The 14,308-nt window shown below is 41.8% G+C and overlaps 1 non-coding gene across 1 annotated transcript; it reads left to right on the top strand.

The window, feature by feature from the left end:
• The first annotated feature begins 10,509 nt into the window (after positions 1 to 10,509).
• On the top strand, positions 10,510 to 10,616 carry LOC138088836 (U6 spliceosomal RNA). Its single transcript, XR_011145744.1, has one exon. It is a non-coding gene; the product is annotated as a U6 spliceosomal RNA (small nuclear RNA).
• Positions 10,617 to 14,308: the final 3,692 nt, after the last annotated feature.

Raw genomic sequence — 14,308 nt, 5'->3', positions numbered from 1 at the left:
GCTGCCTGCTGACCGGGTGTGGTGAGTGCGGTCCAGGCCGTTCTTGCTTTCGGCTTTTGTCCCCTCCCCCTCCCCCTCCCCCACCCACGACATCCCCTCCCCCAGCCTCCTCGCCTCGGCTCCGGAGGTCCCCTCTCTCCGCCCCCCACAACCACCACCGCCCCCCCCTCCCACTTGCACTTTTGCCTCCAGAGAAAACTCCCGGGTAGCTCTGGGCCTCGAAGCCTCCTCTGCCCGCCCTCCGGCTCCCCCCGCCCAGGGCTCCGCATCCTCCCGCGTTCCCCTCCGCCTGGGTTTCCACAGTGATCAGCAGAGCTACTGCACCAATCCGGGCGCGTGGCCCCTCCTGCCGTTGGCCCAGGAGGATCTTTCGAAGGCCAGCGGGCTGGGGCAGTGGTTCCCGGTCCCCGGCCACGCGGAGTCCAGAGGGAGGCCGGTTACGTGTCCTAACTCCTTCCTCCCCCGAATCCAGCCCTGGGCGCCCGAGGAGATCCCAGGGGAGCCAGGCAGGCAAGAGGGGGTGGCGGTTGGGGTTCCCGGCACTTAGGCGCACGCCGGCGACCCGCACTCCTGGATGTGCACCTGATGCCTTCACAAAGAGGGCCGCGGCTCCGTGCGTTTTGCGGTGGGGCAGTATTCTGTTTTTTATAACTCTTTGATAGGTATCACATCATCTGTTTTTTTTTTAATATTTACTGTGGCTGTGTTGGGTCTCAGTTGTGGCACACAGGATCTTCATTGCAGTACAAGGGTTATCTAGTTGTGGCATGCAGGCTTAGTTGCCCTGGGGCATGTGAGGTCTTAGTTCCCAGGCCAGGGAGCAAACCTGCATCCTCTGCATTGGAAGGCAGATTCTTAACCACTGGACCACCAGGGAAGTCCCCTACATTAGTACTCTGTTATCTCACTTTTTCTTATCTATGTACATGCTGTTCAATAGCTTGTCTACCCAACCAGTAAGTATTAAGTCATTCTTCAAAATCTGACTCAGCACCTCTCCTATAAGAGAATTTGCGGGAGATACCTTCAGTTGGTACCACAAAAATGTGCCTTCAACAAACCATGCCCTCTTTTATCAGTAATGACTCTTCATTTGAAAGGCAGCTCTTGGCTTATTCCCAAGCCCTGGTAGAAGATGAAAGCCTAGACCATGTAGCATCAAATGATATTGCAATTTTGAACTATCATGAATTATTTGTTTATCTGATCCACCAAATCACAAATTTAACTATATACAGCAGCATTCCATCATAAATTAGAAATTGTAGAATTGTAGGGACTTCGCTGGTGGTCCAGTGGCTAAGATTCCAAGCTCCCAATGCAGGGGGCCTGGGTTTGGTCCCAGGGAACTAGATACCACATGCTGCAACTAAGAGTTCACATGCCACAAATAAAGAACTCACAAGCTGCAAATAAAACCGGGTACACAAATAAACCAACTAGAAATTCTACAATACAGATCAGACTCAGCATGTCTGGAAAGGACATCTCTCCCCCCAATACCAAGGGGTCACTGGGAGTTTCTTGTGATCAGTTAAGACAGGAGAAAAATGCCTAGTCCTGGTAACAAATAAATCTCCACCATATGCCTTTCAGGTCATCCCTGCAAAACAGTGGTTAGTATAAACCCTCCCCATAAGGAAAGCTTTGGGTTGTTTGCTTTGTGAAAAAGGAAAAACCACTGAGATCTAGATCGACACTGACTCATGGGCAAGAGCTAATAGTGCTGGCTGGCTAGTCACAGACTTGCAATCAAAATTGGGAAATGGAAGGTGAAGGTAAGCAGGGGAGAGATATGTGGGTGCACTCAGAATGCACATGAGGTATGAAGACATTCACCACAAGGATCACTTTGAAGGAGGCTCTCAATCAGGTAGACAAAATGACCTATTTAATTTCTGACAGTAGCCTCTTTCCTTAGCCTCTTCAGTGTTTGCTCAGTGGGTCCATGCAAAGAGTGGTCATGGGGGACCTCCCTGGTGGTCTAGTGGTTAAGACTTTGCCTTCCAATGGAAGGGTTGTGGGTTGGATCCCTGGTCAGGGAGCTAAGATCCTACATGCCTTTTGGCCGAAAAATCAAAGCATAAAACAGAATATCGTAACAAACTCAATAAAGACTTTAAAAATGATCCACATCAAAAAAGTCTTAAAAAAAAAAAAAGTGGCCAGAGTAACAGGGATAAAGGCTAGGCATTGGCTTATCAAAGCTCATCCAGCTACTACATCTGCTGAGTGTCCAACGTGCCAACAGTAGAAGCCAACACCAACTTCCTGATATAAAATTATTTTCCCCAAAAAATTAAACACATAAAATTACTTTCCCAGAGGTCCAGCCAGTCACCTGGACTTACACTGGCCTTCCTCCGTGATGGAAGGAGTGAAAATTTGTCCCCACACCTTAGACTCATATTCTGGGTATACATTTGTCTTCTCTACCTAAAGTGCTTTTTCCAGCCCCTCCATGTGGACTTACAGAATGTGTTATTGCCATCGGTATCCCACTCACATGCTCCATCCAGAGGAAATATTTTAAGGCTAAAAAAGAATAGTAAGGGTCGTGTGTATATATAATTGATTGGTCTTTCCCTCCAAAGGTAACTGGCTTGATAAAACAATAGAATGGCCTGTTTAAATATTATCTACTGCACTAGCTAAGAGACCACTGGGAAATACTATGAGGTTGGGATGCCACCCTATAGAATAAAATATATGCCTTAAATCAGTTTCCACAACATGGTTCTATGTCCTCCAGAGCCAGAGTTCATGGGTCCAGGAACCAAAGGCAAAAGGTAAAAGTACTCCCTCTCACTATTATTATCTAGTGATTTTTGTCATCTTCCTCGCAACTCAAAGAAATTTCGTTTCCTATCAATGTGACTTTGAGCTCAGTGGATTTAGACATCTTAGTGCCCAAGGGAAACACAGTCACTGTTATGATGAATTCTGAGGCTGACCTCTGACCTTTCTGAAATTCTCATGCTGCTGAGTTGACAGAGGAAAAAGGTTTCTCTACTGGCCAAGGAAATTGATCCCAATTACCAGGAGGAAATTGGATTGCTGCTATATAACAGAGGTATGGAGGACTCTATGTGAAAGACTAGAGCACCTCCTAGAACTCTGGTCAATGGAAAACTGACCAATAGCCCTGATAATGAAAAATTGTCAGCAACTCAATTAAGACAGACATCCAAGGATGCAAATCCCATGGGAATGAAGGTTTGGACCACCTCACTAGGAAAAGCACACTATTTGGGTGAGACATTAACAAAGGAAGCATTGGCTTTTTGTTCAGGATTGGCTCCTGAACAAAAGCAATAATGGTTACCAGTTAACTCTTGTGGCAATCTACAGAAGTATTAATATTAATAGAAAACATAGCAGCAATACTTTGTATTATTTTTCCCTTTCTCCCCCACATCCTCATGATTTTACAGGAAGAACACCGGTGACTGCTAACATTTTCAGCTGAGAGTACAACCAAATTGATGATATATGTATCAGTGATTAACTGACAGGACAATGTTTCCTCTGCTGGGACACACACACTTACCTGAGTGAAGGGTAAGAGTGGATACAGAGGGAGGTAGAAAAATGGACTATGCCCCCCAGGTCTAGTCTCCCCTCTCCTCCACCCTGTTCTCTGCTTCCAGAGGTCTCTGCTGACCTCTAAGTACCACAAGAACCACATCAGTGAACTTCCTTGCCTCCTGATGTCTGGTTGAGAATATCAGGAGATCAGAGGACAGAAGTAGAGTGAGATGAGATGTTTATTCTCTCTACCCATTTAGTCCCTACCTGTATCACCCATCTAAGATTTCAGCTCCATCCAGGAACCCTGATCGTCTCTTTTTCTCTAGATTCCAGTAACTCCTTCCTTCCATGGAACCTTTCTGAAGCCCTGCACTCTCCCTTACGGGCGCCCTAACCGTGGCCTGTAAAGATCTCATTGTTGTTGCTGTCATTTAGTTACTGAGTCACGTCTGACTCTTTGGCAACCTCATGGACTATAGCCTACCAGGCTCCTCTGTCCTTGGGATTCTCTAGGCAAGAATACTGGAATAGGTTGCCATTTCCTTCTCCAGGGGATCTTCCTGACCCAGGGATTAAACCTGTGTCTCCTGCATTGGCAGGTGGATTCTTTTACCACTATTAGATCCTCTTCGATTTACTCAATAGCTATGCCTCTGTTTGTTACTGTGACACTGACACACGCCTCTTTCTCACCCACTAAGGTATGAACTCCTTGAGGAAAGGGGCTGAAATCCAGTCTAGACAGAGTTGGCACAGAGCTATGTGAAATGAAAATTTCTCCTGCCATATTAATAAACAAGAAATGTCACAGCCATCAGCGATTTCTAGCCTCCAAATGTGAATGAAGGCTCCCAAAACTACAATTCAGGGGATGCTGCCAACCCCCCCCCCAAAGGTGATTGCTGAGGAGCTGGGGGAACCCAAGAAGCAAGGGTGGACAAGGAAACAAACAGGGTTGGCCCCAGAGAGCTGAGGTGCATATGAAAGGAATGAAGTCAGTGAGCCCAGAGGCTCGCACCTCCCCATACATACAGTACTAAATTCTCTTTGATGTTCAGACTGCCTGCTCCCTTTGTTGCAAACATATATATATATATAGCCTGACTTCTCCTCCTGCCTCCTTAGAGCAATTTTCTCAGAGCTACTGAGATGCTGTCTCCTAGGCTTGGAGTCCTAAACATTCCCACCAAATAAAATGACTCTCTACTTTCAGGTTGTGACTGTATTTTTTAGCCCACAGCTGTCTCAGCCTGACCCAAAGAAGGGCTACCTTTTACAGACTTAGTCCAGCCAGTGAGGTACCTCTTGATAATATGCACAGAGATGGTAACTCCCCACAGGTGGTCTTGTGTAAGAAAAAGAAATGACCTAAGCAATTTGGGGCAGTAAGAAAATATGTTTATAACAGCTTGGGGACAGAAAGAAAGACTTCAGCTAAAGGATATCTCATAATTACATTTATCATGAGATAAAAGCATTGTTATTTGGTTTTTATATGATATTTACAATGTTTTAATATAAGAAGAAGACAGGGTATTTTTAGACAAGGCTACATAACTCCAGACAAATCATAATAGGATCTTTTTTTGTTTTCTTAACTCCAGGCCAATTAGTTGAGGGCTAATTTAGCAATGGAAGATGCTTCCAAATACTTAACACATGACTCAGCTGTATAAATAAGTGGTGGCAAATGAAGCTGAACAAATTTCTCATATGTTCTGATTTGGCCACTGGTGTACACACACAGATTTATACAAAGCTTGAGTTCTCTCCATAAAGAGGACAAAAGAAAAAAGTCCAAAACCAATAAATTTTTTTAGGTTACTAAACCAATATCTAAATACTGTGAGATAAATAATTGAATATATAAATAACAATGCTATGCTTTAACCCCATCTGATAAACTTAAATACCACAGAGAAATAACGCCAAAGGCTCAGCTCAATTGCTATCTGTCAGACAGATGAGGGACTAAATCGACTGAAATACTTTGCTTTATTTGGTATATCTAGATTCATTTCAAATAGCTGTAGGAAATACTGAATCTGATTTTTCAATGATAATTTAAGCAAAACCTCTGTGATGGACTAAAACGCTCTAGTATTAGCATTTGTGAGACTCTTAGGTCCTTAGTAAAACTATAGGGTTTGAGGTTCAACAAAAGGAGGATTGGTGGGCCTTCACATTCATAAAAAAGGAGTTTAAGATTCCTATGGCAAAGTGGATTAGTCAATAGAGAACTCACACATTTTTATGGTTATATCTGACCAGTCCTATTGGCAAACAAATAAGGCACTTTTGTTACTACTCTGCCATCCTGGGTCAATTCAAACCACACCTGTTTAGAAGGGTGCCTAGAAAATCTCTACAAGTTTTTGCCTGCATCTCCTCATTCAGAGTAAGCAAGAATGTGTTTCTGTATCATATTTGTATCTCGGGTTTCAAAGCCCTACGCAGGGGAGCAAAGTCAGTTTGCTATTTTAAGGGTCACTTCGTGGAGTGAATGTCTTCTTTTACCTTCTCTTCTGCCTTTTTCCCCCCTTGTATAAAGGAAATGACATTGTTTTAAGTCAGGCTGTTTGATTCAAATTCTACTAATAATATTCCCTTAATTTTAACTATGTTTTTAATGCTAAGATGCTCAGTTTCCCCATTTATAAAATTGGGGTAAGAATAACTGTTTTACACAGTTGTTATCATGTATATAAAAAATGCATAGAAAGTATCTATATCAATACCAGGTATTTAATAAGTGGAAGCAGCATCATTATCCATGTTATTATTATCACAAGTACCCCATCAGAACTTCTAAGATACTAACTTGATTCTGAGAACCTGCAGTATTTAGGAGAGCAATTATTCAAAATTATTCAGGAAGGCAGGGTGAATCACTAGTAAGTCAGTTGTATTTTATTCATTGGCATGTACCTAATGATGGTAAGAGAGGCTTCTTCTCCAAGCCTTTCTGCCATATAAAATGTCTGTATAATGTCTAAGTAGAATTATTTCTGAAAGGCAATCAGAGAGCCAGTGGAGGTGAAAATTTAGGTGAGGTCTGCTAAGTCTAAGATACTCCCAGAGCACTCAGAATTCAGAAATGAGTTTTTCATTTGTCAATGTTGGTCCAGATTTCAGCATCCTCTGTGAGCAATTAACAGCTTTAGCTATTGCCATTTTAATATAAAACCTCCATGAAATGATTTTTGCCATTTTTCTTGCTATAAATGTTGCCATGGTTCATTTAGGCAGCATCTATATCTCTTTTGTCCGATAAATAAACAAAATGTTCAAATCACTTGACAGCCATCCATGCAGGTCCCGGATAAATAGTACAATAACAGAGATGCTTTAAGCATGAAACTGTAAATCCTCAAGTTCCAGCCAAATTATAATATCAGTGTTGAAATTTTTCACCTAAAGAATTAGAAAGCCTTTTACAATGGGATTAATACATGACATCATTCAACATGTACCTTGCTTCACCTGACCCCGAGACCATATCTAACAACAAATAATTTGCCCCATTCTTTCAAGGTGTCAAATGACTTTTTTCTGTATTTGAATGATCTAAGAGAAGTAGCTTGGAAAAGCATTAGGAGTGTCAGGTTTTATAACAAACCATGTGGGTGGAGGGTTTTGTTGGGTTGATTTTTTTTTTTTTTTTTTTTTTTTTGCTGACAGCAAACAAGTCTATCTGAAAACACATAAGCTCCAGCAGGTGCCCAGAGCTAATTTGGTTTGACACTATTTTTAAAAAGCACTAGCTAAGTTTTATAACAAGTCATAGTGAATGGTTGTATTGTTTCTCTGTCTTCTGCAACCCAGGGATCAGTTTTAAAATAGGACCCTAAGCAGAAGGCCATGAATCTAAAACACCCAGCTTCTTAAATCTTCTCCTAGATCCCTAGAAACAAAATGCTTAGAGGTTTACACTTGACTTTGCACTTCACACCTTCCACCACGAAATCGAAATCGCTGCACTTCCTGTCAGCAGTTTTCTTTTAAATCTAGTGAGTTTCAGCTCTGGCCAGCAAGGATGATATGAAATGCTTGCTGGCAGCCAGACTCAAGATGGATTTGTCGATCCAACCACCTGCTGATGGCATGTGTTTGGCTCCCAGCATTCACAGTGGATACTCATCATGATATTCACTCTCCCTACGGACTCTCAGCGCGGACACATCAGTCGACATCTCCTACTAATACGCCCAGCTTAAACGCCCACTTAGGTGTGGTGTTTGAAGAGCCCTTCATTTTTAATCTCTCTGATACATGCGGTTAGCCTGGCCTTTCCTCTCTCAAACACAGAAGTCCTATTTGGATTACGATACAAAGACTGGATTTGGAGAGTTGTTTTTCATTTGTTCTGTCTTTGTCTGTGCAAGCACAGAACTCACTAATTTACTGCCGAGGGTCAAAATATACATTTCTACTATTGAGTTAGTAGGTGCAATGTTAAGGGTCAGTCAAACTTGGATTTGAATTCCAGCAAGTTCACCTGGCAGTGTCATCTTAGGCAAGTGTGTCATCTCTGACAAGATAGAGATAACAGCACCTACCTCCGAAGATTGTTAAGATTAAATGTGATGATATATGTAAAATGCCTAACATTAAGTCAGGTTTGCAATAAATGCTCAATAAATTCTAGTGGCTAGAATTCTAGTTTTTAACTTTTTATTTTATACTGGGGTATAGCCAATTAACAATGTTGTGATAGTTTCAAGTGAATAGCGAAGGGCCTCAGCCATACATACACATGCATCTATGTCCCTGCAACTTCCCCCTCCCTTCCAGCCTGCCACATAACATTAAGCAGAGTTCCAAGCGCTCTACAGTGGACTCCTGTTGGTTATCTATGTTAAATACAGCACTGTGTACCTGTCCATCCCAAACTATCCCTTCCCTCAAATTCTCACTCCTGGCAACCAGAATTCCTTCTCTAAGTGTATGAGTCTGTTCCTGATTTGTAAATAAGTTCATTTGTATAATTTCTTTTTAGATTGACTTTAAAAAAAAAAAAACAGTGAAATAACCCATCCAACTCTCAGATAGCTTTGTAACAGGATAGAGGCAGCCACCATCAGCCTCCTCTTGCAGACTGGAAAATGGCAGCGCAAAAAGGTGAAGCAATTCTCCCAAAGCCTTACAAGAGGGAAATCGAGAACCCAAACTAGACCCTAGATCGTCTAACCCTAAATCCAGTTCTTTTTCTCCAATTTTATTATTTGCGGTTTGACTTTGTTAAATACCCTCTGAATTACTCAGTGGAAACCGACTCTCAGTAGTCTCCATTCTCGGCAGACACGGTAAACAGAATTGTGAGTCTATGATAGGGACAATGACAAGCCGTTCGAGTCATGTCCACCGTGGTCCTGCCGGTGCAGCCAAGGATCAAACTGGGGGAGGACATGGCTGCTTTCCACGCCATCAACTTCAAAAGACTGGGGTATTAGGGCCAGAGAGGACTTGGCCTCAACCCAAGGTTAAGACGTGATGAGTTCAGTGCTGACATTTTGAGGCTGAAGAGACAATAGAACTTGTTGCCTGGTCCACTCCACCCTCATTCAAAGGGCTGGCAGCCCTGGGTGGTGCAGAACGGAGCTACCACAGTTGGCTGTCACCCTTGTATCCAACACTCCCAGGTCTCAAAAGAAGCTGCCCAGTGTCTCATAATTTAAAAAAAAATTTTATAATACTCAAATTTTCCTATTTCCCTTGACTTTCACTTTCCAGTCATACTGGACTATAGACAAATCAAGTATTTAGAAAGGAGCCTGAGGTTCAGACATGATAGCTGGTAAGAGAGGGCACTGAAGGGGAAGCCAGGCCACCTAATGCCTCATCCCGAATTCTTTGCACCGCCTCCTGCCTCCTGTCGTAGCCATGGGAACCCAGCCACTATGCTTCTTGGTCTCCCACTAGGAAGCATAAAGGGGATTCTATAAACATTTGCTGAATGGATGGTACAACAAAGGGATAATGAGGAGCTATGTGCTCCCATTTCTACACATTCTGCCTCTCTTTTATTGTGAATGAGATGCCCAGCAAACACAGCTGAAATAATCAATTCATTTTTGTCTTGTCACGCCAGTTTGTCATGTTACCACCAGCCAAAGCAGTAATGACCCGGGTCAACACCCCCGGAGCACTCCTGTGGAAGAGATTCTCAACAAGGGAAGGTTGCATAAAACGTCCTGAAAGGACAAAGAAAAAACCCATAAAGCTAAAAGACCACAAAATTAATGTACCCCATGCTCGTTTAGCAGGCACTTCCAGTCTCTTTCTCTGCTGATGACCTAGTGTTGTTGTTTTTGTTTTTTGGTTGCTAAGTCATGTCCAACTCTTTTGCGACCCCATGGACTGCAGCCCACCAGGCTCCTCTGTCCATGAGATTTCCCAGGCAAGAATACTGGAGTTGGGTTGTCATTTCCTTCTCCAAGGGATCTTCCTGACCCAGGGATTGAACCCACAGTGGAAGCCCCCTGCAGTGGAAGCACAGAGTCATAACCACTGGACCACCAGGGATGTCCATGTAAATATAATTATAGAGCAAAAAGTCATGAGACCATTTGGTCAACTCAGTTAAGACGTCAGACTCATCAAGTTTGAGAAGCTGGAACATGAAAAAACCTAAGAAAAAAATTATGAGAGGTCTGAAAAAGCAAAAGAGAGACAAAGATGGAGAGAGAAACAGTGGGTCCAAGGACTATGCCAATGATAACCAATAGCGACAGAGCATCTTCCTGTTAGTAGGTCTATCTAAACTTGAGTCAACAAAATCCCCTCAAACAGAATTGCCCTTTAGACTCCTTAGACTGCATTGTTATTGTTTATAACAGATTCATCAACCAGGTTATCAAGGCCCTCTTTTGTCAAAACATCCTTTATCAGATTAGCAGCAGTCTGGTGCTCCACTACTGGACTGCTGGTCACCCAAGCACTTGTTTATAACATTTCCTGTTTCATTGTGACAAGACAGTGCTCCCTTTGGCTGCACATGTACTAAAATTGGTACGATACAGAGAAGATTAGCATGGCCCCTGCGCAAGGATGGCATGCACATTCCTGAAGTGTTTCCTATTAAAAACAAACAAACAATGTAATAAGACAGCCTTCCCAAATCAGACCTCCCTGTTATCTAATCACATTTCTGTCCCAGTTTTCAATCCTCATTCAGGAACACTCAGTAGCAAAAACTTTTATAGTGTAGTTAAAGACACCTGCAAAACTTGATGGGGAAAAATGTGTGGAACATTTAGAGCCTCAATATGAGTTCCAGGAAACGTCTCTTGTCTTTCTGATCTAATTGAAAGGGATGTTAATCTCTGTATTCAACCCCACAAAGTGGTCAGTTGGGTAGGTCGTGCTGTTTGATATTGTTCTCCAAAACCTCAAATCAACACATTATGTATCTATGGAAATAGAAAAGTCTCATGGGTCCCAAGACCTATAAGATGCAATAGAGAATCCTAAAGCAAACAGGTGAGGGATGACAAAATTACCACAGAGTGCTAAGAGGAAAAAACAACATATGGGCTGTTGCTTTCCTTGTTTCTTTTTTGATGGAGGGCAGCAATCTGTGCTTATGAGAAATCTTAAAACAGTGCTTCTCAACCAATGTCACCACCTCCAGGGGACATTTTGGACATTTGTGGGGGTTATTTTATTGCCTCAATGGTAAGAGGACCCCAAAGCCATTCAGTGGCTGCAGACCAGAGACGGCGAACGTCCTGAAGTGAGCGGGCTGGTGCCAGGGGGCAAAGCACTCTTCTGCACCCTATAAGACATCATACACATCCAAGGCTCTTGCCCCACATTCATGTAGGTGAAACCCTATTTACGATGGTCTAAATCCTATGCATATGTTTTAGATGCCACATCCAACTTCTTCAATGTGTCCTCTCGTGAAGAAGTACCAACGCATTCACATACTGAAATGCATATTACTTTTTTTATAAATCACTATTCTTCCATTCCTCTTACATTACAGTTGAAATTATGTGTCTGTAGGCTACATAAATCATCTATAAGCTATACTGTAGGACAGTAAAGTGAGTGTCACACATAATCTGTGATAAAATCCATTTTCACTTTCTGTCTCCATCATTTCATCTACAATTATTAATGACATGATGGAAGTGGGAAATTATCTGTAGATGCTAACATGAGTGGGTGCAAATTTACTATCAAACAGGAGATTTATGCAGTTGTAAAGCATCTCCTCACAAACTGTTTAACTGCAAAGAGAAAAATAGTACTTTACAGTGGCAAAGCCTGGAAAACACCACCTTAATCAAATGATCAAGGTTTAGAAAAATAAATGTAATATGTGTGTGTGTGTGTGTGTGTGTGTGTGTGTGTGTGTGTGTGTAGAGAGAGAGAGAGAGATATCAAGAAAGAGAAGCAGAGGGGAGTAAGAAGAGGAGGAAGGGGAAGATAGCAAGAGGAGGAAGCAAAATAAAAATGAAATGAAAGGTAAGAACTGAAGTAACCTTTTTTAAATAGTTATGATTCTGTGTGTTATATAAACAATTAATGTTAACTTTCTCTTTCATAGGTGCAGATAGACTCACGGAAATATCTAAGAACAGTGGGAGAAAGCAGTGTGAAAGAAAAAGAACAGTACAAATGTAATAAGGGTCACAATTTTTAAAGACAAATGGGGGTGTGGACATACATTAACATATGCAACTTTATCCTGATTTACAAAACTTTCATAAACTCAGTGTGAAATGTAAATATACGTGAAGCTGATAAAATTTTATACCAAACAAACAAAAGCAAATCAAACACCTCACTCTAACCCTGTTCAGTCCACCGTACGGATCCTCCCAGCAGTCACTGACCACAGCTTTGCATGTGTCCCCAAACTGCAGCAGAGAGTTTTTTTCTGAGAAGCTAAGCAACAGAGTACATTATGTGCCCATAATCATATGCTCCCAAGTACAAAATGTTAAGTCAATGATTAACCTACCAAAGCACTTTTTTGGAAAGATAGGCAGACTTCAAAGATTTCAAAATCTTTCTTGTAACCCCTGATCTGGCCTACATCTTGGAAAAAGGGGTACGTGGTACAAGGAGGGGCATTTCCCTTTGTGGGAGCCCAGGAACCCCTGCACTGACCAGCTGTCCACCCCACCCCAGCCAAGATGGTCAGAGCCCAATGCAGTGAGCATGCAGGAAAGGGTTATATCTCCTTTGCAAGCAGTTGTCTTTTTCCTGGCAAACAAGCTAGGTGCCAGAAACTTTACCCAGACAGGGAGGAAAAGAGAGGAGAGGAAGCAGAAGGGGAGGGGGAGGGCACAAAGGAAGAAAATAGAATCATCAGGGGAAAAAAAATGAAAGATGAGGTCAAGATGATTACAGTTTGAAACAACTTCAGAACAGTTACATATTTTTTCAAAGCATTTAAAGCCTCTCAAAGCTCTCAAAAGGTGCAAACCTGCAGGGAGGTGACTTCCCTCAGCCTTGAAATCTTTCACTCAGCTGTACAAAAACAGAAAAGAGATCTCAGACTCAGAAGTTACAGAAGTACATGTGCAAGCACTATTGCTGGTTGCATTTCATTTCTTTGTCTAAACAGAAACTGTTCTTGCAAGTTACCACCAACCCCAGGACACCTTGCAAGTGTACTTCCCAGGGCTTACATCATCCCATGCTTTCATTACACCTGTTTCTTTCTATTTGTCACACATTCCTCTCCCTTTCACCTGAACAACGGAGATACCATTTCCAAGTTCCTTAATTAAATCTTATTTTATCTTGCAACTATCAGGAAAAAAAACAAAGTCATCCAGGGTCATCTCTTGAAGGTTGAGAAGCCTGAGCCACCCACCTGCTCCTGCTTGTCAAAATTAAATCTGCCAAGTGCTGAGTTGCTTGAAAATGTCCTGTTAAGTCATTTAAAGACATAGCTCTTCATATATCTAGCAAGGCATATCCTTAATTTGAGACATATGCCTTGCCACAATCACAGAACCTTTCCACCAAATGTTTTCTTTAAAAATATAATAAGTTCCCATCTGAAAATGTTATTATCCATGTTTCATCTTCATATTTCTTATTTCCGTAACAAAGTATTCTTGCACCTAATGAACCATGAAATCTTAACAGAAAAGGATGTTTTTTGAGGAATAACTGGCATAACATTGTCTAGCTTCAGGTGTACAACATAATGATTTAATACTTGTATATATTATTATTTTTATAACAGCCATCCTGATCAGTGTGGGGTAGTGTCTCAAGGAGCTTACCACCTGTTTTCTTCCAGGAGTTTTATGGCTTAAGGTTTCACATCCAAGTCTTGAATCCATTTTGAGTTAAAGTTTTTGTATGGTGTAAGATAGTGGTCCAGTTTTTCTATTACCATTTACTGAAGAGACTATCCTTTCTCCCCAGCACATTCTTGGCTCCTTTGTTTTAAATTATTTGACCACAGAGGCATGGGCTTTTTTTCTGGGTTCTCTATTCTGTACCATTGATCTATGTGTCTGTGCTTTTGTTTTGTTGCCAATACCATGCTGTTTTGATTACTGTAGCTTTGTAATATAGCTTGAAATCAAGAAGCATGATACCTCCAGCTTTGTTCTTTCTCATGATTGTTTTGACTGTCTGGGAGTCTTAGTGGTTCCATACAACTTTTAGGATTGTTTGTTCTATATCTATGAAAAACACAGTTGAAAGTTTGATAGAGATTGCATTGAATCTGTAGGTTGCTTTGGGTAGTATGAACAATTTTACAATAATTATTCTTCCAATCCAAAGCATGTATTTCCAC

Source organism: Capricornis sumatraensis, chromosome 11 (assembly GCF_032405125.1).
Source record: "Capricornis sumatraensis isolate serow.1 chromosome 11, serow.2, whole genome shotgun sequence".
NCBI lineage: Eukaryota > Metazoa > Chordata > Mammalia > Artiodactyla > Bovidae > Capricornis > Capricornis sumatraensis.
Note: the sequence above shows the minus strand (reverse complement) of the source record. Positions and strands in the feature narration are given on the sequence as shown.